Source organism: Lactuca sativa, chromosome 3 (assembly GCF_002870075.4).
Source record: "Lactuca sativa cultivar Salinas chromosome 3, Lsat_Salinas_v11, whole genome shotgun sequence".
Taxonomy (NCBI): Eukaryota; Viridiplantae; Streptophyta; class Magnoliopsida; order Asterales; family Asteraceae; genus Lactuca; species Lactuca sativa.
The window spans coordinates 140,488,147-140,512,066 of record NC_056625.2 but is presented as its reverse complement, the minus strand read 5'-3'; positions in this window follow the sequence as shown (position 1 = coordinate 140,512,066).

Genomic DNA, 23,920 nt, shown 5'->3' with positions numbered 1-23,920 from the left:
CCAGAGCAGTTGTTTGGTGTATCGAGACGAGAATAAAGATAAATGAAGATTTAGACGCATATTCCTCCTTATTACCTCAAAAAATTATATGCCAGTTCTAATATCGTAATTAAACGTTTAGAAATCTGAACACATAAAATTTCCAGATCCGGTCAGCAACAGACCATAGATCCGATCAAACGATAACATAAATCATCACAAATTATTTAGCACACAAAAGCATTTTAGGCATCTTTCCTAATTAAGATAGTGCTTGTGTCCATTCAGGTGTACTTCCTAAAATATATTACAGGCACTCCTCACGATCATCGCTTAGCATTCTAAGTTTTATCTAGAAATAAATCATTATTCCTAGTTCGCTTAAACTAATGCTCTGATACCAACTGTGACATCCCCATTTTCACGACCAGAAAAGACCGATTTTGTTTATGCCTTATAAAAATCAGAGTACCATTTTTATAAAAATGTTGCGGAATTTGTTCCCAGAAAAACATGATAAATACGTTATCAAAGCATTTCCGAGGAAATGTATTTTTTATTTATTTTAGAACATTGGGGTGTCATCGTCAATACAGAAACATAAGCATAAACAGAACTTACATTCATTATCACTAGTGATTTATATCTCCTTAATCTCTCAGTCTAATGTGACTTCATATCAGCACCTGTGATATAAATAAACTGAGTGGGTCAGGTTGGGAAACCTGGTGAGTACATAGGGATTTCAATCCCACAATGTTATATCATATATATAATTTAGAACTCACAAAATATACAATTTCACCATATATGTATAAGCAACTCTTATCCCACCCCGTCGATCCTCAGCACGAGACAATCCATACTCTCAAACCTGAGATTAATCATTTTACCTAATCCATACTCCCGGATTAGAAATGAACGGCTTTACCTAATCCATACTCTCAGATTAATGATGAATGGTTATGCCTAATCCATACTCTCGGACTAGGGACGAATGACTAATCCATATTCTCGGACTAATGACGAATGATTATGCCTAATCCATACTCTCGGACTAGGGATGAATGACTATGTCTTAATCTATACTCACGGACTAAGGACAACTGACTATGTCTTAATCCATACCCCGAATTAATGACATTTGACTATGTCCAATCCATACTCTCGGACTAGGGACAATGACTGTGTCTAATCCATGCTCCCAGATAAGTGACATATACTAGAGTTCTATTCTCTGAGTATAACTCACTTGTACTCGTAAAAAATACTACCCAATATTCCTCATAATTAATTTAGGTCTACTCTTTATCCTAAATCATCATATCTAATCAGGTATGTTCTTTAACATGTATTTCAGGCAACATCAATTAACTCGCACATAAACATATAATTAATACTTCAATCAATACTTGTATTAGAATCATGTTCGTGAAAGGGACTATGCACTCACTTGATAAGGTGGTGATTCCGAACTCAGACATCGCTTCGCTTCTAAAAAAATAATTTCCTTTGACGAAACCTAGTATTATTACGACTAGAGTTTAGTCTATTATTCGTTGAGATTAATTAATAGTATAGCTATTACTACTATTATATAAGCGTTAAACAATACTTATATAAACCATAATAATAGCCCAATTACTTATTATAAGTTCTTAATAACGTTACTATAACTAAATAAACGATATATTAAAAATAGCGTAGGCGTAGCTCACTTACAGCGGGTTTTATAGAAAACCGGGCTTTGTTTGGAGCAGCGTCCCCGAGCCGAAAAACTCTTTTTCTCGGAGCCGTCAAGCATTCCGGGGCTTCCGCCTCATGCTAGGGAGGTTCCCTAGGCTTTTCGGGGGGTTTCGGGGCAAGAGAGAGGTTCTAGAGAGAGAGTAAAAAGAAGAAAGAATGGGAAATGTGTGAAGAAAATGAGGGTGGGAGAGGTTCTATTTATAGGCTGAAAAATAACTGAACTTGGTACCACATTTCACCATCTAGTGGCAAGACTTGGGGAGAAAGCAATGGCCAAGATTGTGCCACATCACCCATTTTCGCACAACACACTTCCGACTTCTAAAATTCATAACTATCACATACGAGCTCCGTTTTTGATGTTCTTTATATCTACACGTAGGTAAAAATAAGATCTACAACTTTCATTTTTACTCCGTCGGCTAATTCTTGACCGATCTTAAATTTAACAGTACGAGAAGATTATACTGTTAAATGTCCGCGTAAAATTCATAACTTCTACATACGGACTCTGTTTTCGTTTGTATATTTATCGTTGAGTTCCTACTAATGAGATCTTAAATTCTCATTTAGGCCACGTAGGCCAAAAACTTCTCGAACTAAAATTCGAGTTTCGGGCTGTGCGCTGCTATGTCAAATCTTAGAAAATTTATAACTTCCTCATACGAAGTTAGATTTGGGCGTTCTTTTTTTTGTATGTTCTCGGTTTAATGTATACTGCAACTTTTATTTAGATCACTAACGCTAAAAAAGTCCTTTATAAAAAATTCACTATTTACGTCTGCCGGTGTCGTGCCAGTTTTGCCGTAAAACTTCGACGGGTCATAACTTCTTCGTTATAACTCGGATTTTGGCGTTCTTTATATGTACAAAACCTTTAAGACATATTCTACAACTTGGTTAAGATTATTTATTCTAAATAATCTTTTGTCAAAAAGTCGTTTTCGACCCCTATTATCTCTAAATTGACTAGCCCGGATCTACGGGCGTTACATGTATTTATAGCAACCTCCAGGGTTTGATAGCGTCGTGTTCCCGAACTACTGTTATAAATTAGAGAAATGTGTATACGACTTCAAGCAGGCACTCAGGGCTTGATATGAAATTCTCTCAACGTTTGTCATCGAATTTGGATTCGAGCGTGGAATCATTGACCCTACTATCTTCCGAATATCCAACAACGGAGATCTTATGATTAGATATTTATGTTGGGGATATTATATTTGATTCCAATGTTGAAGATGATTTTTCTAGGCTCATGAAAAGTACGTTTTAGATGAGTGTGGACAAAGAGATAAGCTTCTTTATGGGATTTTAAATGAAGAAAAATAGTCAAGGAATCTTCATTCACCAAGAGAAATATACCTATGAACTTATCAAGAAATATCTGATTGATAATTTCTTATCAACAAAGGTTCATAGCTAAGTAGATCATATGGTATGTATTGGCTTTCACATATGTAGATCATGCAAGATGTATAATCGATAGAAAAAGTATAGCAATAGGATGCCAATTTTAGTGGTATATTCGTGAGTCCGTCATCCAAGAAGCATAACCATATTTCATTCTTAACTGTAGAAGCATAATATGTCATTGTTGCTAGTTGATGCTCTCAAGTATTGTGGAAAAAATCCAACTTATGGACTATGACTACAGAATACTTCAGATAAGTATTGTAATTGTAGGAGCATAGTTTATATTTCACATAATCAAATTCAACATTCAATGACAAAGTACATTAATATAAGGTATCACTTCATCAAGGACAACATCCTGAACGGTGACATCAAATTGATTTTTGTTCCTTCAACTAAAGAAATAGCCGATGTTTTTACAAAATATATTGATCCTACTACTTTCAACAATCTATTGGAAGTTTAAGGAACAATGAATCATGATACTCAATTCTTCAATAACCATTAAAATTGGTGAAACATTGTTCTAACTTTGTCTGCGCAAAGTTACCGTAACATCCCGATTTACAGGAATGAGATTTTAGGGACTTTATGCAATTAAGAAAGCCTACTCGACGAGTTGGTGGCCCAAATCGTTGTGTAGAAACTAGTCAGGTCGCATAGATTATGAATCCTACTCGACAAGTTGGAGAACCCAACTCGACGAGTTGAAGCTGTATGTGAAAACCTTGATTTTTAGGGTTTGCACCCTATTTAAAGGATCTTATGGCTCCTTTGTACCCTCTCTCATCACCCCTTACCATAGAAAACCATAAGTACCCTATTGTGTGGGTATGTGAGCTTGGAAAGTCATTTTTGGTTCTCTTTTGAAAGGACTATTGAAGATTGAAGAGATTGGAGTGAGAAGGAGGCTGTAGATCCGGTATCTACTTCGTTTTAGCATTCATATTGAGGTACAAAGCTGTTACCATGACCTCTTATTGCTTAAAACTTCTCTTATGAAAGAATATGGCCATTTCTAGTGCAAAGTAGAGTCGCTCTCGGGTTTGAGCTTGTCATGAGGAAATGGTTTCAAATCTGGACTCCTTTAGGCTCCCGTGGACATAAAGTTATCGGCTTTATCTAGTCTTGGCCCTTCTCCATGCCCTAAACCTCTTCTTAAGCTTAGTTTTGGGTGTTTAGTCTCTTGAGGCCTTGCATACACGTAAAGTTGGCAACTTTACGTGGGAACTACACCCTAATGGGTTAGATCTACAGTTTGGAGCCTTGGTTTCACTTAAAAGTGTCTGAATGAGAAAAGAGCTTAAGGAACTCGACGAGTTGCTTAGCCAACTCGACGAGTTGGATAAGGGTTTTCCCGCTTTCTGGATTCTGAGTGAATTCGGCGAGTTGGTGAGATAACTCGACGAGTTGGTTAAGGTTTTCCCAATCTTCTGAACACTACTTGGACTCAACGAGTTGTTTAGCAACTCGGCTAGTTGACTCAAGTTTTCATGATTTCTGAGTTCTGAAGCAACTTGACAAGTCAGTAAGTTGCACTCGACGAGTTGGGTCAACATGGACTGTTGACCTTGACCATTGACTTTGACTTTGACCAATGGTTGACAAAATTTGACTTTTGAGGGTATTTTGGTAATTTGGAATTTTGATGGAATTAGTCACATGGTGGTTACATGCGGTTGAGTTCGAAGCTGTGATTGGGAGTTGGATATTGTCACTACAACACTACTTGTGAGGTGAGTTTTCCTCACTATACTAACAGGGTCGAAGGCACCACTGCCGACCATTTTAGGATTGTTATCCTGGTATATAGGATGATGATATGTTTAGTGGCCTGTTAGGTCGGTATCCTGGTATATAGGATGATGCTATGATTAGCGATCTGTTAGATCAGTTTGACTCTTTGTACATGTTAGCATTTGTTATCTATGTGCTGATTGTATGCTTGGGGGCAGGTTGAGGCGGTCCTATTTTATGCGGTAGGCCAACATACCTAGGGCGGCCTAGATAGACTGAAGGCCAATGGGGCGTACTAGTCAGGCCGAAGGCCTAGAGAACGGTCCAGACAGGCTGAAAGCCCGGTAGGGAGGACCAGACATGCTGAAGGTTGTGAGAGTGGGCCAGACAAACTAAAGGCCCGGTAAGGGCGGTTCAGTCATACTGCAGACTCTATATGCATGTTGTTTGTTATGATATTGTTATGGTTTGTATGGAATTGGTATTTTGAGGGAAACTCACTAAGCTCCGGGCTTACAGTTTTGGATTTTATTTCAGGTACTTCGAATGAACGCGGGAAGGCAAAGGCTTGATCGCGCACCTTCTTACATTTTATGATTTTGATTTATGGGATACTCTATTATGAAACTAATTTGAAAACATTTTGTAATAAGTAATGGTTTTTGGATGCTTGAAAAAGTTTTTAATTTTTTATGAATTTTATGGATGGTACAGTTACTTAGATATTTCACAAGTGCAATTGCATCTACGATTATTTTTTGTATCTAAAACTTGAGCATCGCCTATACTCTTTAGACAAGTCTTGAATTCATGATACAATTTCCTCCACTTCATATTTACGCTTTACAGGTAATCTATATTACCTAATGTGTTTAACTTTTAGATCAATTGAACTAGGGCACACCTATGTTGATCATCGAAGGAAATTATATCTTTTAAAACCTATCTTTACATATCCCTGGAGTTTCAATTTTTTTTCTCAGGAGTTAATGAATGTGCATCGTAATTATAACTTTACCTTATTGAACTTATGTTCACCAGAGCTTGCTTGTAATAATTGTGATCTTGGATCAAGTTACTTTATGTTTAATCTAACATTACATTCTAGTTAGATCAAAGTAGCTACCCATTTGTAACAACTCAAATTTTTCAAACAAATTTTTCATTTTTAAAAACATAATTGTTTCCATTTTAAACAAGGCATAAATAGTTTACTTATTCTGTTAAATACAACTATTCAGAATCCCAAGATCATAAAGACAATCTTTAGTGTGTATCGATCATGCCGGCGCCTTCCCACGGTCCTCGCTAGTACCTGAAATACATGCACAACAACTGTAAGCATAAATGCTTAGTGAGTTCCCCAACATACACTTACGCACATACGCCTTTCCAGGCCCTGACCTTCCGGTCCTCATTACAACGCCTTCCGGCCCATAAGATAATCGCCTTCCGGCCCATACATATTGCCTTCCGGCCCACATAACACACATAGCACACATATAACAAATAACTTACCACATATAGCATACATATCACATATCATATCTGACCTTCCGGTCACACAGTCAAACCCTTCCGGGTACAGTATAGTGAGAAGACTCACCTCGTATATGCTGAAAGCTAGCAACTCCTGAAATGACTCGTGCACAACCGACGAGCTACAACCTCCCTATAACATTACATAACTCATTAATACTTATCTCTTCTAAGTGTGACTATCCTTAAGAAGTCAGACTTAGGTCAACTCTGGTCAACGGTCAACGGTCAACTCGACCGGACTCGGCGAGTACCATGGCGACTCGGCGAGTCTAGTCGTCTTCCAACTTTCTGAGATTCCTTATCTACTCGTCGAGTACCCTCCTCGACCCGACGAGTTACTCCTGGAAGAATCGCGGGGCCACCCCGACTCCACTCGCCGAGTCTGAAGAACAACTCGGCGAGTCCCAATAAATCTTCAAGCTACTCGCCGAGTCTGAAGAACAACTCGGCGAGTCCATGCCATGCAGACGAGTAACTGCTTCCTGAATTACGTATGGTCCCACGATATACAACCATGGGACCCTCTGGACGTCTAAACATCTCATTACCGGGGTAAAAACGTTTGGGTAACAACATCATAACCCATCTAATCACTAAATGGGTTTCATAAACCCTAAACTTACATACACATCAAAATAACAGAATTGGTCCGAATATTACCTGAAAACGCACTCTCTGTGTCCCCCAAATCTCAGGTCTCAATCCTCCTTGATATTCCTTTAGCCAAATCCCTCTTCTTCTTGCCTAACCAATTCTTCCAAGTTCCAAAAGCTTTCTCTCCTACTCTAGACGTCCACAGCGATTAGGGTTCTTCTCAATCGACCAAAAGACTGAAAATGACGGCCTAAGAGGCGTTAAATACGATCCAAACTGAACGGTTAGGGTTTCTGCTGAACAGCGTCGACTCGCCGAGTCCATATCTGGACTCGTCGAGTCCAGTCGCGGACCCGCGACCAAGTCTGCGATCCTACTCGGCGAGTCTAGGCTCCAACTCGCCGAGTCCCCTCTTAAATCACCCCAAAAACATAATTTTAATAATACCCGAGATTCCGGGCTGTTACAACTCTCCCCCACTTGGATTAGACTTCGCCCTCGAAGTCTCACTCTGCAAATAGTTCCGGATGCTGCTCCCGCATTTCGCGCTCCGGTTCCCAAGTCATTTCTGATCCCTTACGGTGTTGCCATTGAACCAACACCAGAGGTACTTCCTTGTTCCTCAGAACCTTGATCTTCCGATCCCTGATCGCCACTGGTCTCTCCGCGTAATTCAGGCTCGCATCCACCTGAATATCCTCCAATGGAACCACTGCCGACTCATCGGCTATGCACTTCCTCAACTGCGATACATGAAAAATGTCATGGATCTGACCCAACTCCGCTGGCAACTCCAACCGATAGGCTACCCGGCCTATCCTTGCAATCACACGAAATGGTCCAATATACCGGGGCCCCAATTTGCCCCTCTTCCTGAATCGAATCACTCCTTTCCAAGGAGAGACCTTCAGGAGAACGAAGTCGCCGACTTGAAATTCAAGCTCGGATCGGCGCCTGTCTGCATAACTCTTCTGTCGGCTCTGGGCAGTCAATAACCTTTGTCTCACCTGCTGAATCTGCTCTGTCGTCTGGAGTATGATCTCCGTGCTGCCCATCACTCTCTGTCCCACCTCTCCCCAGCAAATGGGAGTCCGACACCTCCTACCATACAACAGCTCGAAAGGCGGCATACCAATGCTCGAATGGTGGCTGTTGTTGTAGGAAAACTCTGCCAATGGCAAATACGCATCCCAACTACCCCCGAAGTCTAACACACACGCCCGGAGCATGTCCTCCAGCGTCTGAATTGTCCGCTCGCTCTGACCGTCTGTCTGGGGATGGTATGCGGTACTAAAATGCAATTTAGTACCCAGCTCCTCATGGAATTTCTTCCAGAACCTGGAAGTGAAGCGCACATCGCGGTCTGACACAATCGAGATCGGCACCCCGTGCCGAGATACCACCTCTTTCACGTATATCTCCGCTAACTTTTCCGCTGAAGAACTCTCACTGATGGCAAGGAAGTGTGCGCTCTTCGTCAACCTATCCACAATCACCCAAATTGCGTCAACTCCCCTAGCAGTCCTTGGCAATTTGGTGATAAAATCCATAGTGATCTGTTCCCACTTCCACTCGGGGATCTCCAATGGCTGTAACTTGCCATGCGGTCTCTGGTGCTCAGCCTTAACCCTACGGCAGGTCAAGCACCTCTCAACGAACCATGCCACGTCCCTCTTCATACAGGGCCACCAATATTCCTTCCTTAAATCCAAATACATCTTTGTAGCACCGGGATGGATCGAGAATTTCGATCTATGAGCCTCTTCCATCAACGTAATACGCGTACCGCCCACGAACGGTACCCAAATCTGACCCTGAAACGTCATAAGGCCTCGACTGTCCTTGACAAACTCTGAGATTAACCCCACAACCCGCTCTTTCTTCTGCATTTCGGGTCGCACAGCCTCTGTCTGGGCCCTACGAATATCATCCAATACAGGAGTCATCACGATCGGTCTCAAGCATACATCTCGCAATGGAGTGCTCTCCGCCCTGCGGCTCAATGCATCGGCTACCACATTAGCCTTGCCTGGGTGGTACAGGATCTCACAATCATAATCCTTGACCACATCCAACCACCTCCTCTGACGCATATTTAGGTTGGGTTGATCCATCAAATACTTCAAACTCTTATGGTCCGTGTATATCGTACATCGAACCCCATACAAGTAGTGACGCCAAATCTTGAGAGCGAACACTACTGCCCCCAACTCTAAATCATGCGTGGGATATCTCGCCTCATGAGGCTTCAGCTGCCTCGACGCATAAGCTATCACATGACCCCTCTGCATCAACACTGCACCCAATCCCGAAATTGATGCGTCGCAATATACCACGAAATCTTCCATCCCTTCTGGGAGAGCTAATACCGGGGCTTCGCACAGTCTCTGGCGAAGTGTCTCAAAGGAGGTCTGCTGCTCGGGCCCCCATGAGAATGTAACACCCTTCCGGGTCAATCTGGTGAGTGACACTGCGATCTTGGAGAAATCCTTGATAAATCTCCGGTAATACCCTGCCAACCCAAGGAAACTCCTGATCTCAGAGGGTGACTTCGGCACCTCCCAACTCATCACCGCCTCGACCTTGGCCGGATCGACTAATATCCCTTTCTGATTAACCACATGTCCTAGAAACTGGACCTCCCGCAACCAGAAGTCACATTTGGAGAACTTTGCATAAAGCTTCTCCGACCTCAATACCCCAAGGACCTCCCTCAAATGCTCCTCATGCTGCTCTCTCGATCTCGAATACACCAGAATGTCGTCGATAAATACGATCACTGACCGATCCAACATCGGCCTGCATACCCTGTTCATGAGATCCATGAACACAGCCGGGGCATTGGTGAGTCCAAAAGGCATCACCACAAACTCATAATGCCCATATCGCGTCCTAAACGCTGTCTTCTGGACGTCTTCATCCCGTACTCTCACCTGATGGTAACCTGACCTCAGATCGATCTTGGAAAACCAAGATGCTCCCTGCAACTGATCGAATAAATCATCGATCCTCGGCAACGGGTAACGGTTCTTGACCGTTAGCTTGTTCAACTCCCGGTAATCAATGCACATCCGGTGTGAACCATCCTTCTTCTTGACGAACAGGATAGGTGCTCCCCATGGCGAGCTGCTCGGCCGAATGAATCCCTTCCCCAGCAACTCCTGGAGTTGCGAGGACAACTCTTGCATCTCTGGAGGTGCAAGACGATAGGGCACTTTAGCAATAGGCGCTGCCCCCGGAACCAGATCGATATTAAACTCTACTTGCCTCACAGGCGGTACTCCTGGCAACTCCTCGGGAAAGACATCTGAAAACTCACGCACCACAGGGACCTCCTTAACTGACTTCGGTTTCTCGGAAACCTCCCGCGTATCCATCACATACGCCACAAAACCCTTACAGCCCTGCTGTAGACACTGCCTCGCTCTAGCGGCCGAACAAAAAGCTGATCCTGAACGGGTACCCTCGCCGTACACCGAAAGAATTCCCCCACTATGGTCTCGTATGGTCACCAACTGGCGCTCACAGTCGATGACAGCGCCGAATCGGCTCAACCAGTCCATGCCCACGATGACACAGACATCCCCCATCGCAATAGGAATCAGGTCAATCGGGAATTCAACCCCGAAAATCTCTAGTACACATCCCCGAAGAACCTCCGCAGCACGAATCACTTTCTCATCAGCTATAGAAACTCTCAAAGGTCGACTCAACGACTCACGACTAACGCCGATCTGCTGACTAAAGGCTAAGGACACAAAGGACCTACTCGCACCCGAGTCAAATAACACTAAGGCAGGCACAGAGTTCACAAGGAAAGTACCTACGCGCATAATAACATAAGCATAACATATCAACATTAAAATAATTACACAAATTACAACATACCTGCCACAACATCGGGCGCAGCGCGGACCTCCTCCGCAGTCAGCTGAAAGGCTCTCCCACGAGCCCTCGGGGCCTCGACCTTCACCGGTCGAGTCTCAGTAGTCCTGGCAACAGGTGCAGATCCCTGACGAAGCTGCGGACACTCGGCCTTCCGATGGCCGGTCTGGTTGCAATGGAAGCAAACCATAAACCCCTTGGGGCACTCCCTAGCAATGTGCCCCTCCTTGCCGCACTTGTAGCAAGCACCGGCACGACACGCCCCATCGTGGCCCTTACCGCACTTTACGCAAGTGCGGTTCTTCGAACCTCCCGTCCTCGAATCGGCGGACTTGATCCGCTTGGCTGCCGGCTGAAACTGAGCCGGCCGCCGGTCTGCCTGCTGAGACTCGGCCTCCTCCCTGGCCTGAGTCTCTAACTCGATCTCACGCTTCCTGGCATTCGCCTGAAGCTCAGTAAAAGTATGGTAAGTGGAGTTTGACACAAACTCCCGGATCTCCCTCCTCAGAACACCCAAGTACCGGCTCATCCGAGCCTGCTCTGTGGCCACCAGCTCGGGGCAAAACATCGCCCTCTCATGGAACTTCCGCGTGATCGCCGCCACCGAATCAGTACCCTGTTTGAGGGTTAAGAACTCCTGAACCAATCGTTCCCGCTCCACCGGGGGAACGTACTCATCCCTGAACATGGTAGTGAACCCCTCCCATGTCACTGCCGCAGTCTCTGCCAAAGTGAAGTTCGCCGTCACGAACTTCCACCAGTCCTTTGCTCCCAGACGGAGCTGGTTCAAAGCGAACCGTACCCTCAGGTGCTCCGGGCATGAACAAGTGTAGAAGCACCCCTCTATATCTGCGATCCACCTCATCGCAGCAATCGGATCCTGCGTCCCATCGAACTCTGGTGGCTTCGTGTTGCTGAACTCTCGGAACAGCAATGAATCACCCCCCTGTGGCCTAGCAGCGGCCACAGCTGCGGTAGCTGCAGCGGTTGCAGCCTCAGTCAATGCGGCGTACCGCTCGTCGAACGTCTCCATCAGGGTGGTCTTGATAGACCCAAACATCTCCGGGATCTCAGCCCGGATCGCCGCCGCCACCTCCTCGTGGATCATCTGACGAATATCCTCGTCACTCACACCGCTCGTACCTGCTCCGTGACGCGGTCTAACCATGATATCTCTGAAATACAACATAAAACTATCAGAGATTCTATCAAGTGTAACTGCACTCGATAACGCGACCCTACCCCGTCCCCGATATCCAGGGATTCTTACTTGGGTCTCCCACTGACCCGGTGTCCTCGGTAGTACGGGCCCAATACTACCGACCACACCGCATCAGTGTTCATCCCAAGTCCTCCTCCCCAAACTTCGGATAGTGAGTACTCTACTTCTGATATGCACTATCTACCCGCATACTAGCAAAGCATCTCATATAAGCAAACTTCCCTAGACTAAGGCATCACAAATCAGGCCACTCTAGTCCTATCATGAATACCTAGTCTTCTAGCATGCATAACAATTCATATCATATAATATTGTAAGGTATTTTGGGGATCTTTACCGTTCGGGCACTGACTGATCGTACACACTGCTTCTTTCTTGCTTACCACAAAACCATTTACAAAAGTTTATGCCTTTATTTGAAAAGTTTCCTCAAATCCTCGGTTTGAGTTCAGTTACCCCCAAAGGTGCACCCGAATCCCTCAAACCAAGGCTCTGATACCAATTGTAACAACTCAAATTTTTCAAACAAATTTTTCATTTTTAAAAACATAATTGTTTCCATTTTAAACAAGGCATAAATAGTTTACTTATTCTGTTAAATACAACTATTCAGAATCCCAAGATCATAAAGACAATCTTTAGTGTGTATCGATCATGCCGGCGCCTTCCCACGGTCCTCGCTAGTACCTGAAATACATGCACAACAACTGTAAGCATAAATGCTTAGTGAGTTCCCCAACATACACTTACGCACATACGCCTTTCCAGGCCCTGACCTTCCGGTCCTCATTACAACGCCTTCCGGCCCATAAGATAATCGCCTTCCGGCCCATACATATTGCCTTCCGGCCCACATAACACACATAGCACACATATAACAAATAACTTACCACATATAGCATACATATCACATATCATATCTGACCTTCCGGTCACACAGTCAAACCCTTCCGGGTACAGTATAGTGAGAAGACTCACCTCGTATATGTTGAAAGCTAGCAACTCCTGAAATGACTCGTGCACAACCGACGAGCTACAACCTCCCTATAACATTACATAACTCATTAATACTTATCTCTTCTAAGTGTGACTATCCTTAAGAAGTCAGACTTAGGTCAACTCTGGTCAACGGTCAACGGTCAACTCGACCGGACTCGGCGAGTACCATGGCGACTCGGCGAGTCTAGTCGTCTTCCAACTTTCTGAGATTCCTTATCTACTCGTCGAGTACCCTCCTCGACCCGACGAGTTACTCCTGGAAGAATCGCGGGGCCACCCCGACTCCACTCGCCGAGTCTGAAGAACAACTCGGCGAGTCCCAGTAAATCTTCAAGCTACTCGCCGAGTCTGAAGAACAACTCGGCGAGTCCATGCCATGCAGACGAGTAACTGCTTCCTGAATTACGTATGGTCCCACGATATACAACCATGGGACCCTCTGGACGTCTAAACATCTCATTACCGGGGTAAAAACGTTTGGGTAACAACATCATAACCCATCTAATCACTAAATGGGTTTCATAAACCCTAAACTTACATACACATCAAAATAACAGAATTGGTCCGAATATTACCTGAAAACGCACTCTCTGTGTCCCCCAAATCTCAGGTCTCAATCCTCCTTGATATTCCTTTAGCCAAATCCCTCTTCTTCTTGCCTAACCAATTCTTCCAAGTTCCAAAAGCTTTCTCTCCTGCTCTAGACGTCCACAGCGATTAGGGTTCTTCTCAATCGACCAAAAGACTGAAAATGACGGCCTAAGAGGCGTTAAATACGATCCAAACTGAACGGTTAGGGTTTCTGCTGAACAGCGTCGACTCGCCGAGTCCATATCTGGACTCGTCGAGTCCAGTCGCGGACCCGCGACCAAGTCTGCGATCCTACTCGGCGAGTCTAGGCTCCAACTCGCCGAGTCCCCTCTTAAATCACCCCAAAAACATAATTTTAATAATACCCGAGATTCCGGGCTGTTACACCATTCACCAGCACTGAAGTTTTTTATTTCACCTAGTCATCACTGTAGATCATTCATTATGTTCATTAAAGAAGTTAACCGTTGCCAATAAATAGAGTTTATGAAGGATTTATGGTATAAATAAAAAGAAAGTTTTTATCTTTAAATGGTTGTATTCAATATTTAGTTATTTTGCTCTTTATCTTTTAATTAAACAATTAATTAAATTAATTAATCATATAATTAATTAATCGATTGAAACCAAATTGATTTAATTTTTATTTTTTAATTAAGCAATTAATTAAATTAATTAAATCATTTAGGAATTAAATAACTATCTTAATTAAAACCTTAATTAAATAGTTTAAATTTAATCCTATCCTTTTAATTAATAAGACATGGAGGCTAGGGTTTCAAGAAACCCTAGCAAAAGTCGAAAATTACAAGAGGCTAGGGTTTATTTTCTATAAGATCTAATCTTGATCATTTCACCTCATGTGTAATCAATATAAAACCCCGCTCTGATACCACTAAAGGATTATATATGTTATCAAAACATGTAAAGCGGAAAAATCTTCACACTTAAGTTCATATGCAACCTATAAGGATCTATGTTTTCTCTAATTGATAGCAACAAACAATGAACATCATGAACCCTAGAAAAACCCTATGAAATTCGAAAAAGTGAAAAAGTAGGGTTTACATACCTTAAGATTTATTATAGCAAATAAACCTTTTGATTCCTTTCCTTTGCACTTCATAAAGCTAACACCAACAGTTTAATGCCTCTAATGGCTTGTACTCAAACCTAACAACTAGAAGACAAGATGAGATAAGAGATGGGATAGCAAATTCAGCCATTCTGTTAAAGAATCTAGTGCATGAAAATAGGTACTGTGTCTGTAACACCCCGTTTATTACATAAATAAATAAATAAATAAAATATAAAATGAATAGTATCCCTAAAATAAATAATTATATAGCAAGGTGTTGGCCTCGAGGGTCAATTGTTACAATTTTAGAAGTTGGGGGGCTAGAAGTGCAAATTCTGGACTTAATTTGAAAATATTTGAAAGTTCAGGGGGCTATTTGGTAACTTTGGGACATATTATGAAAGGAATTATGGAAGAGAGGGTTAAAAGATAATTTTCGGATTAGCCTTGCAAATAATTCACAAGTGGAGGGTTGTAGGGTAATTTTTGGGACTTCAATTGAAAAACAAATCTTCTGAGGAGGGTTGAAGTTGTACAAGTGCTCAAATGTTTGGAATAAGACACGGGATATACCCGTATCTCTTTTCCCACTCGTTCGAATGAAACAGTGAGCCCTAATCGCTATACTCCAGCCGCCACCACCTTCGGTAGTATCTTCAGCCGCCGCCGCCTAACAAAGACCAACTGCCACCGAAGCTTGCTGCCGGAGACGTTGTGGAAGCCAGAGGAATCACCGAGTCCCACAATGGAAGTTGTGTACAACTTTTTTGGATTCAAAAATGGTCGAAAATTCCTGGTAAGACCCTTTGCTATCTCTTTCTCTCCTCTCCTCCGTCCCTTTTGCGCATGCTCGACGTCAGACGCGTCACCGCTGCCGCCAGTGACCTTCTGACCACCTCTTCTACCTTTTTTCGGTGACGGCAACCACCTATGAGGTGGCTAAATATAGGAATAGTCAAGTATTTAGGCTGTTCATGGCTTGGGAGGTATTATATGCGATTTGTTGGCAAGAAAACCCATCACCACCACCTCAAGGTGGTGGCTGCCGTCACTATCACTGTTTCTGCCGCCACCAGCTACCGTGAGAGGTGGATGTGTGTGTGTTATTATGTGTGGGAGTGGATATTTTATGGATGTGAATTTGAATGTGCGATTTTTGAGTCAAGATTTCAAGCCACCACCATTGGAAATACCGCCGCCTGCCGGCGTGAGCTGCCACCGACGTGGCAGTGGGTGGTGGCTGGCCTAGTAGGACCCTAATGGACCTAAAAAAGCTTAATTTTGGACTTGGTTGGCTCATGTTTGGTTTAGAAACCCTAATTGTGAATTTATTAGATTGGGCTTATTGGGACCCACTTTTGGACCATTGGGATTGGATTGTGTTTTAAGCCCAAATTACCCCATATCATTTACTTAGTGGAATAATGGACTTAATGGGTTAAGTCCTTAATGGGTTAAGTGAGAACACTTAACCCTAATCATTATTTTGTGTGAAAGCTCTAATTTGTTGGGTTTGGAGTTGGGCCTAGATGTTTTGGGCTATTGATGGACCATACAAGAGCAAGTATAAGGACTAGAGTATTGGACTGGGCTATAGGATAAGGCCCATTGGACAGGTTTGGGCCCAATTCGTAAAATTTGGCCATAGATGGGCCATAGCTGGGCCTTGAAGAATATGAGGTATAGGACTATTGGATGGCCAAGTGTTTGGACCAAATAAATTGTTGCGCCTTTTAAGTAAGACGATGTGAAGGATTTGGGCCCAATTTAGAAAATTGGACCATAGTTGGGCTTTAGTTGATTATCAGACTATTGGGCCTTTGGATTGGGCCTTTGGCTTGAATCCAACTAAGTTAGGGGTAAAGTAGTCTTTTACCCAAGAAAGGACTTATGGATATATATTTGGGATCCAATTATTAATTTGGGTCTATTTAGATGTTGACAGCTCGATGATTTGTCAGCCATCAGCTCGAGATTTATTCGCGGGACTTCAGTAGTGTGAGGTGAGTCCTCTCCCAGTAGGAACGGGTCTAAGGCCACAATGCAGGCCCGTTTAGATGTTAGTAGTACCGGGCAGGGCCCGATGTAGTGGTTTGGCTTACATGTTATATGTTATGTATTCCGGACTTCGGTCCGATGCCGGGCGGGGCCGATGTAGTGGATTAACTTACATGTTATATGTTATGTTTTCTGGACTTCTGTCCATTGCCGGGGCAATCCCAAGAAGTAGTTATGAATGCTTGATGTCTTTTTGATTCATGCATGTTTATGTTATGTTATGTGTTATATGATCCAGGCTTTGGTCCGATGTCGGGCAAGCCCTATGTAGTATATGTGATTAGGTTATATGTTTATGTGTATGTTATGTTCAGTTTATGTTGGGCTTTGGTCTGATGTCGAGCGGGGCCCGATGCAGTGGGCGGGGCCCAAGTTATGCCAGACTTCGGTCCAATGCCGAGCATATTCCGGACATCGGTCCGATGCTGGGTGGGGCCCGATTGTAACGACCCAATTTTCACGCCCAAAAATTTCTTTTAATAAAACATTACTTTAGGAAAATTCATCATTTCAAAACATAAACAGAGTATTAGTTTTCAAAACACATGTTCATTATCAGAGTAAAACATTCCCCGGCTGACTAGTCTATGGTGTGTGCCATGCGATCATCCCGAGCTCCATCATCCGCTACCGGAAGCACCTGAAACCAAAACTGAAAACCGTAAGCATGAAGCTTAGTGACTTCCCCACCCTACCACATACCATGCATAACCACATACTGAACATACTGGGCTACGCCCCCTATCCTGGGCCTCGCCCCTACCCCGGGCCTCGCCCGCTACAACGGCCCCGCCGCTCCAAGCCCCGCTCGGATACATATCTGTTTCACTTAGGCCTCGCCTGTCACAGGGCCCCGCTCACTAACATATAATAGCACATAAACATATCACATCACATCACATAAGCTAAATACATACTAACGGATCTTGTTCTAAGGCCTCGCCTATCTCTGGGCCTCGCTCGTGTCCTGCTACTGATGAGTCATGGAACCCCGTCCATACTCCTGCTGATAGTGAGATACGGGCCCAGCCCACCCTCACTCCTTCCCTAACTTGGGCCTCGCCCCTGCTCTGCTGCTACTGAGATGTGGAACACCATCCACACTCTGCTATTGGTGAGATACGGGACCTCACCCACACTCACCTCCCTACCAGGCATATACAAGTATCACACAGACAACAAGTATAAACTATCACATAAACCATTCCTTAGGCACCCACCCTCTACCATTGGACCTCGTCCCAAAATCATACTAGCATACTGTGCCTAGGGCTAACCCCCGGGTCTTCTACTCATAACTACATGGGTCGGCATTGTGGCCTTAGACCCATTCACACAAAGGGAAACTCATTTGCACTGGCTGAATTTGCTGATGATCCCACTAGCCGCTGCCTGACAACTCTCTGAACTCCGGCTCCACTCGCTCCCCGAGCTACCAATAACAATGCAACACTGAGTCTAACTGACCCCCGAAAGACTACCAAGCCAACTCTGGTCTAAGTCAAAGTCTTGGTCAAAGTCAACCTTCTAGGTCAACCCTACTCGCCGAGTCCACTTACTGACTCGCCGAGTTCTTATGCTCAAAGTCCTTCCAATCGCGACTTGACTCGCCGAGTCAGCCCCTGACTCGCCGAGTCTGTTGATTCCCGAATCCTGTCTTGTCCAACTCACTGAGTCCTTGCTCGACTCGCTGACTCGAGTCTTAACTCGAAGGGTTTGGGGTTCCACGACCTGACTCGCCGAGTCCAAGAACAGACTCGCCGAGTACAAGGCAATCTTCATCCAACTCGCCAAGTTGTTCTTCCAACTCGCCGAGTTTATACCCAACTTCATCTGACTCGACGAGCTGTTCATCCCACTCGTTGAGTTCCTCGTCATCTTCAAGCTACTCGCCGAGTCCATTCAAAGGACTCGCCGAGTCCATCCGGTCCTTCATACATGAAGAGGACTTTTTAGTCATGCAGGGACTCAAATATGTAGATCTACCCTTCCCAAGCCTATTCCTCACGTAAAGTTGCAAAATTTACGTGTAGAGAAGGAGATCTATGCAAAATACACCATAAACTAGGGTTTAAGGCAAGGAGGCTCCATAATCAACTCAAGGGCAGATACTTTATGGGACACTAGACCAAAACAAGCATGGATCTGAGGTAGCAACCTCAGATCTGGACTTCTAGCTCGAAATGGTTACTATCATGCCAATAATGCCTAACACACACATAGATCTAGGTGCAAGGGAGTCCAAGGACTAGCTTATTACCTCTAAAAGCTCAGAAATGTCTTCCCAATCCCGGATCTACAGCCCCCTTTTTTCACTCTCAAGATTCTTCTTCTTTCTCCAAGCTTAATGCACTCTTCAAGGCAATAATTGGCTCAATCAATGGATATGACAGCTAGGGTTTGGTATCCAGGGCTAAAGAGGCAGTAAGGAACCCTAGGAAGAAGATTAAGACGTTTATATAGGCTCCAAGTCCCGAATTTAGGGTTTTCCACGCACATACCAGACTCGCCGAGTCACCTTGGCCGACTCGCCGAGTCGGTTACTTACTCCTCGACCCGGATCCCGCTCGGACTCGCCGAGTCGACCCCTAAACTTAGGGGTTTCTTTCCTTTCTTGGCCTTCAAAACTTTGGGTGTTACAACTCTCCCCCACTTAAATTAAACTTCGTCCTCGAAGTTTGCCATGGCCCACCGCCTGCGATCCGCCTCCCATACCCACCAATTATGCCAACACCAACTGCCTACCTTCGCTGGTCTTCCACCTGGTCATTCTGACTAACATAAATCTCACGGTTAAACCTCGGGTCAAACCTGACCCTGAACAACTTAGAAACACAACTTACTCAACCGACAATCCTTCTGGTACTCACCGAGTACTGCACTGAACCTATAGGGGTTCACCCCTTCTTTACTTGCGCAAATTCCTTGCCTTCCCAAGGCAAAGCTCCATATCCAACTATTTCCTCTGACACTGTGAAGGTCCTATCCTTCACCAACTCCATCATCCCTCGCTATCCCCAGAACGGTTCATCACCGTCAGTAATCACTGACACTCCTCTCTGCCAATACTTGGTGCCGAGCACCCCTCGATTCAACTAACTGAATTCCACCATACACTGCTTACCTGCAGTACTACTGACTGAAAATTCTGCTATTCCTTGACTGCCTTCCGGATGAACTGAGACCACCCTGGTCCCTACCAACCTATCAATATCTGGATTACCGGCTTCCACCGGTAGCTAATCCCAACACCACCACTAGTCGCTCCCAACGACTTCCGAAGAAACTTCGACCACCTATAACTGCTCAATCTATTCTGCCATTCAGGAACTACAATCCTGGGATCCCCGATCCCTTATCTTGACACTAACGTCCCTACCAGGTCCCACCTGCACTGCTAAAACTCATGGGCCTCGCCCATGGGTCCCACCCACCTCTATCCTTCTAGTCCCACTAGTCTAATCACTCTCGCTCGGGCCTCGCCCATGGGTCTCACCCAACCATACTACTGAGCAACCCTGCTCTCAAGTCTCACCTACACTGCTAATCTCATACGGGCCTCGCCCACGGGTCTCACCCGACTATATCCTGGAGCGGCCTCTCCCAAGGTCTCACCTCTCTAGGGCTATACAGGCAACTCCCTATCATTCTCATCCACTACCCATTCCTGATCCCTATCAGATCACTAGGAGATAAGGGCCTCGCCCCAACTCTGCTAACGAAGCTAATAAGGAATGCTACGGCTTACCCGTAGTCTTACGTCACCATCCATTGCTGACTGCTAGTGAATGCTACGGCTGCCCCGTAGTCTTACATCACTTACACCACTGACTGCTAATCCGAAGGCACCCACGTGCCATTAGCTCTCAAGATCCTCATTCTGACTCCCCCGAGTCCTACGGGCGATCCATAACCTGAATTCCGAACCACGTACTAACCATTACCACCACACGCACTAGCTGATGGGGAGTTTCTCAAACTCCCAACCCTGAAATCCTCAATCCATCGAACGTTGAACTACTTCCTTTCCTTCTCGAAGGTCGCACACTCATTCTGGGTCTGCGTGCTCCTACCTTTGCACACTCAGAGGATTCTCCCCCACTTCGATCCTGCTTACCCCTTGTTGCTCAATACTCAAAAGAAATCCCAATAACACTACACAACTCCGATCTAGCGAGACATACCAAGTCCCTCCCAAGCATGCTACAGTTACTGCATCCCATGCAACCTTCTCCAATAGGGCACATCCCCTCACTACCTTTCGGATATCCAAGGTATGCAGATGGCATATAACTCGATCATAATCAACCGCTCAAAAAATAAAATATTCATACCGATAATGATGCAGAACCATAACAATATAATCATGCACAAATAAAAGAACTGAAAACAGAAATCGCATACCTGCAACGTCCGGTGTTGATCGCGCCTCTAAGGTAGTCATCTGAAAAGCTCTGCCTCCCACCGCAGGCACCTCTACCCGGCCCTGACGGCCATCCGTGATCCTCAAGGTTGCAAGGGCGGGTGCCATCACCCGTCCTGCCGAAAGCAAACTGGGACACTGGGCCTTCTTGTGGCCCCACTGGTTGCAGTGAAAACATATCAAGTCGGATCCCTGCATGGTGGTAACAGTACAATCCCTGCTAAAATGACCAGTCCGACCACACTTGAAACAGCCAGACTCACCACCGCTACCACTCCTGCACGCGCCCCCGTGCGCCCTGCCACACTTCCCGCACCGGCTGCGGTCCTGAAAATCCCTCGACCTCGAATCCGATCTCTTGGGCCTTTTGCCCGAACCTGCAGCTACCTGAACCTCATCCGGCTTCCTCTTCCGGATCTACTCCAAATCAATTTCCCTCTCCCTAGCCCGAGAAATCATATCTTCCAGCGTGTTACAGCTGGATCTGCTCACGAACTCCCTGATGTCATCCCTCAACATCTCATGGTATCGGGCCTTCTTCATCTCCTCATCCGCGACATACTGTGGTACAAGAAGAGCCCTCTCCCTGAACTTGGCGGTGATCTCCGCCATGGTCTCAGTGGTCTGCGTTAAGTCCTGAAACTCCCGTGCCAACTGCTGCACCTCAATAATCGGCGAAAACTCCGCCCTGAACCTGGCCGAGAAATCGCTCCAGGTCATCGCGTCCAACGTGGCGTCATCCCCCAAAGCATGACCAATCTCCTCCCACCAGTCCCTCGCTCTGTCCTTCAGAAGACAGGAAGCGAGTCTGACCTTGTCCCCCTCAGGGCACCGACTCGTACGAAATGCGTTGGCAACATCGGCCAACCATCTGCTGCTAGCGATGGGGTCCCTAGCCCCATGATAATCTGGTGCCCCGCAAGCCCTGAACTCCCGAAATGTCAAGGTACACGCTTCCATCAAAGCCATCATCTCAGTACGGAAAGCTCCCAGCCTCTCATCCAAAATCTCCAATATACCCTCCTTGACCGTGCTAAAGATCACAGGAGTCTGACTCAAAATACTGCGCGTAACCTCGGCGGATATCAACTCCCTCATTCGCTCCTCGAGCTGCTCGGCCCCTGAACCCGAGCCTGATCCCTCTCCGGTGCCTGATCCGCCCGCTGGTCTCTCTCGCAATGTCACCATACTGAAAATATAATCCATTCACTATCAGAAAACTCATCACTGCTGCGAGACCAAACACACTCCCTACTAGGTTCTCGGTCTTGTCTTAGCCTTTCCCGAATCGAGTACGGATCCTCTGCTTTCAGCAGTACGGGCCCATACTACCTTCCACATCTATCCGTACTTTCCTCAGGAATTGCTTCGACTCCACCAGGTCCCTTATCCATTACTACTGCTCCCAGCACTATCTCATCCTAGGCTCACCCTGGGGAAACCTCTGACTCAACTCAATCAGTCCTCAGCTGTTGAAGGTCTCCTTGTGATGCCAATTAGCCATCACCTGGATACCATCACATGTGACGAGGCTCAGATAATCCTTCAAGTAAAAGACTCGTCCCTACAACGGTTGGAGTCAGACAAGAGCTGCGTAATAGGGCCAAATCCAGCACTCTGAGATTATTCAACCCTGATCACATGTGACGTGACGTATCCACCTAATGGCTAACTCCCATCACTCAAAATCCCACAATGCACAAAGCAAGCAGCATTCGGACGAGGGGAATAGCTAACCACAACATACTCAAGCAATCATATCCAAATAGCAAAAATCCGAACTAGCATGCAACACAAACTCATAAACTCAGGCATAACATAAACATGCTATCCTACTACTGTCTAACCAGCACTATCATGCAACTCAAACACATATCATAGGCACATAAGGCATCATTCCTAAATCCTTAGTCCTAATCTAGCATGTTGTTCTATCAACTGATAATCATAACATAAACTTGTATGGGTATTTGGGGTACTTACTTGAGCTCGACTGATTGCATGCACCACACCCTTTTTCCTCTTTTCAAAGTTCCTTTCTTTATGAATTCTTTTTGCTTTTCTAAAACTGTTTTCTTTCTCAAAACTCTCTTTTTACAAAACTGTCTTTCCATTTTGAAAACTTTTATACCAATTCCTCAGTTTGAGTGCAGACACACCTGAGAGCATGTCTGAATCCCTCAAACCAAGGCTCTGATACCAACTTGTAACGACCCAATTTTCACGCCCAAAAATTTCTTTTAATAAAACATTACTTTAAGCAAATTCATCATTTCAAAACATAAACAGAGTATTAGTTTTCAAAACACATGTTCATTATCAGAGTAAAACATTCCCAGGCTGACTAGTCTATGGTGTGTGCCATGCGATCATCCCGAGCTCCATCATCCGCTACCGGAAGCACCTGAAACCAAAACTGAAAACCGTAAGCACGAAGCTTAGTGAGTTCCCCACCCTACCACATACCATGCATAACCACATACTGCACATACTGGGCCACGCCCCCCTATCCTGGGCCTCGCCCCTACCCCGGCCCTCGCTCGCTACAACGACCCCGCCGCTCCATGCCCCGCCTGGCTTCGAGCCCCGCTCGGATACAGATCTGTTTCACTTAGGCCTCGCCTGTCACAGGGCCCCGCCCACTAACATA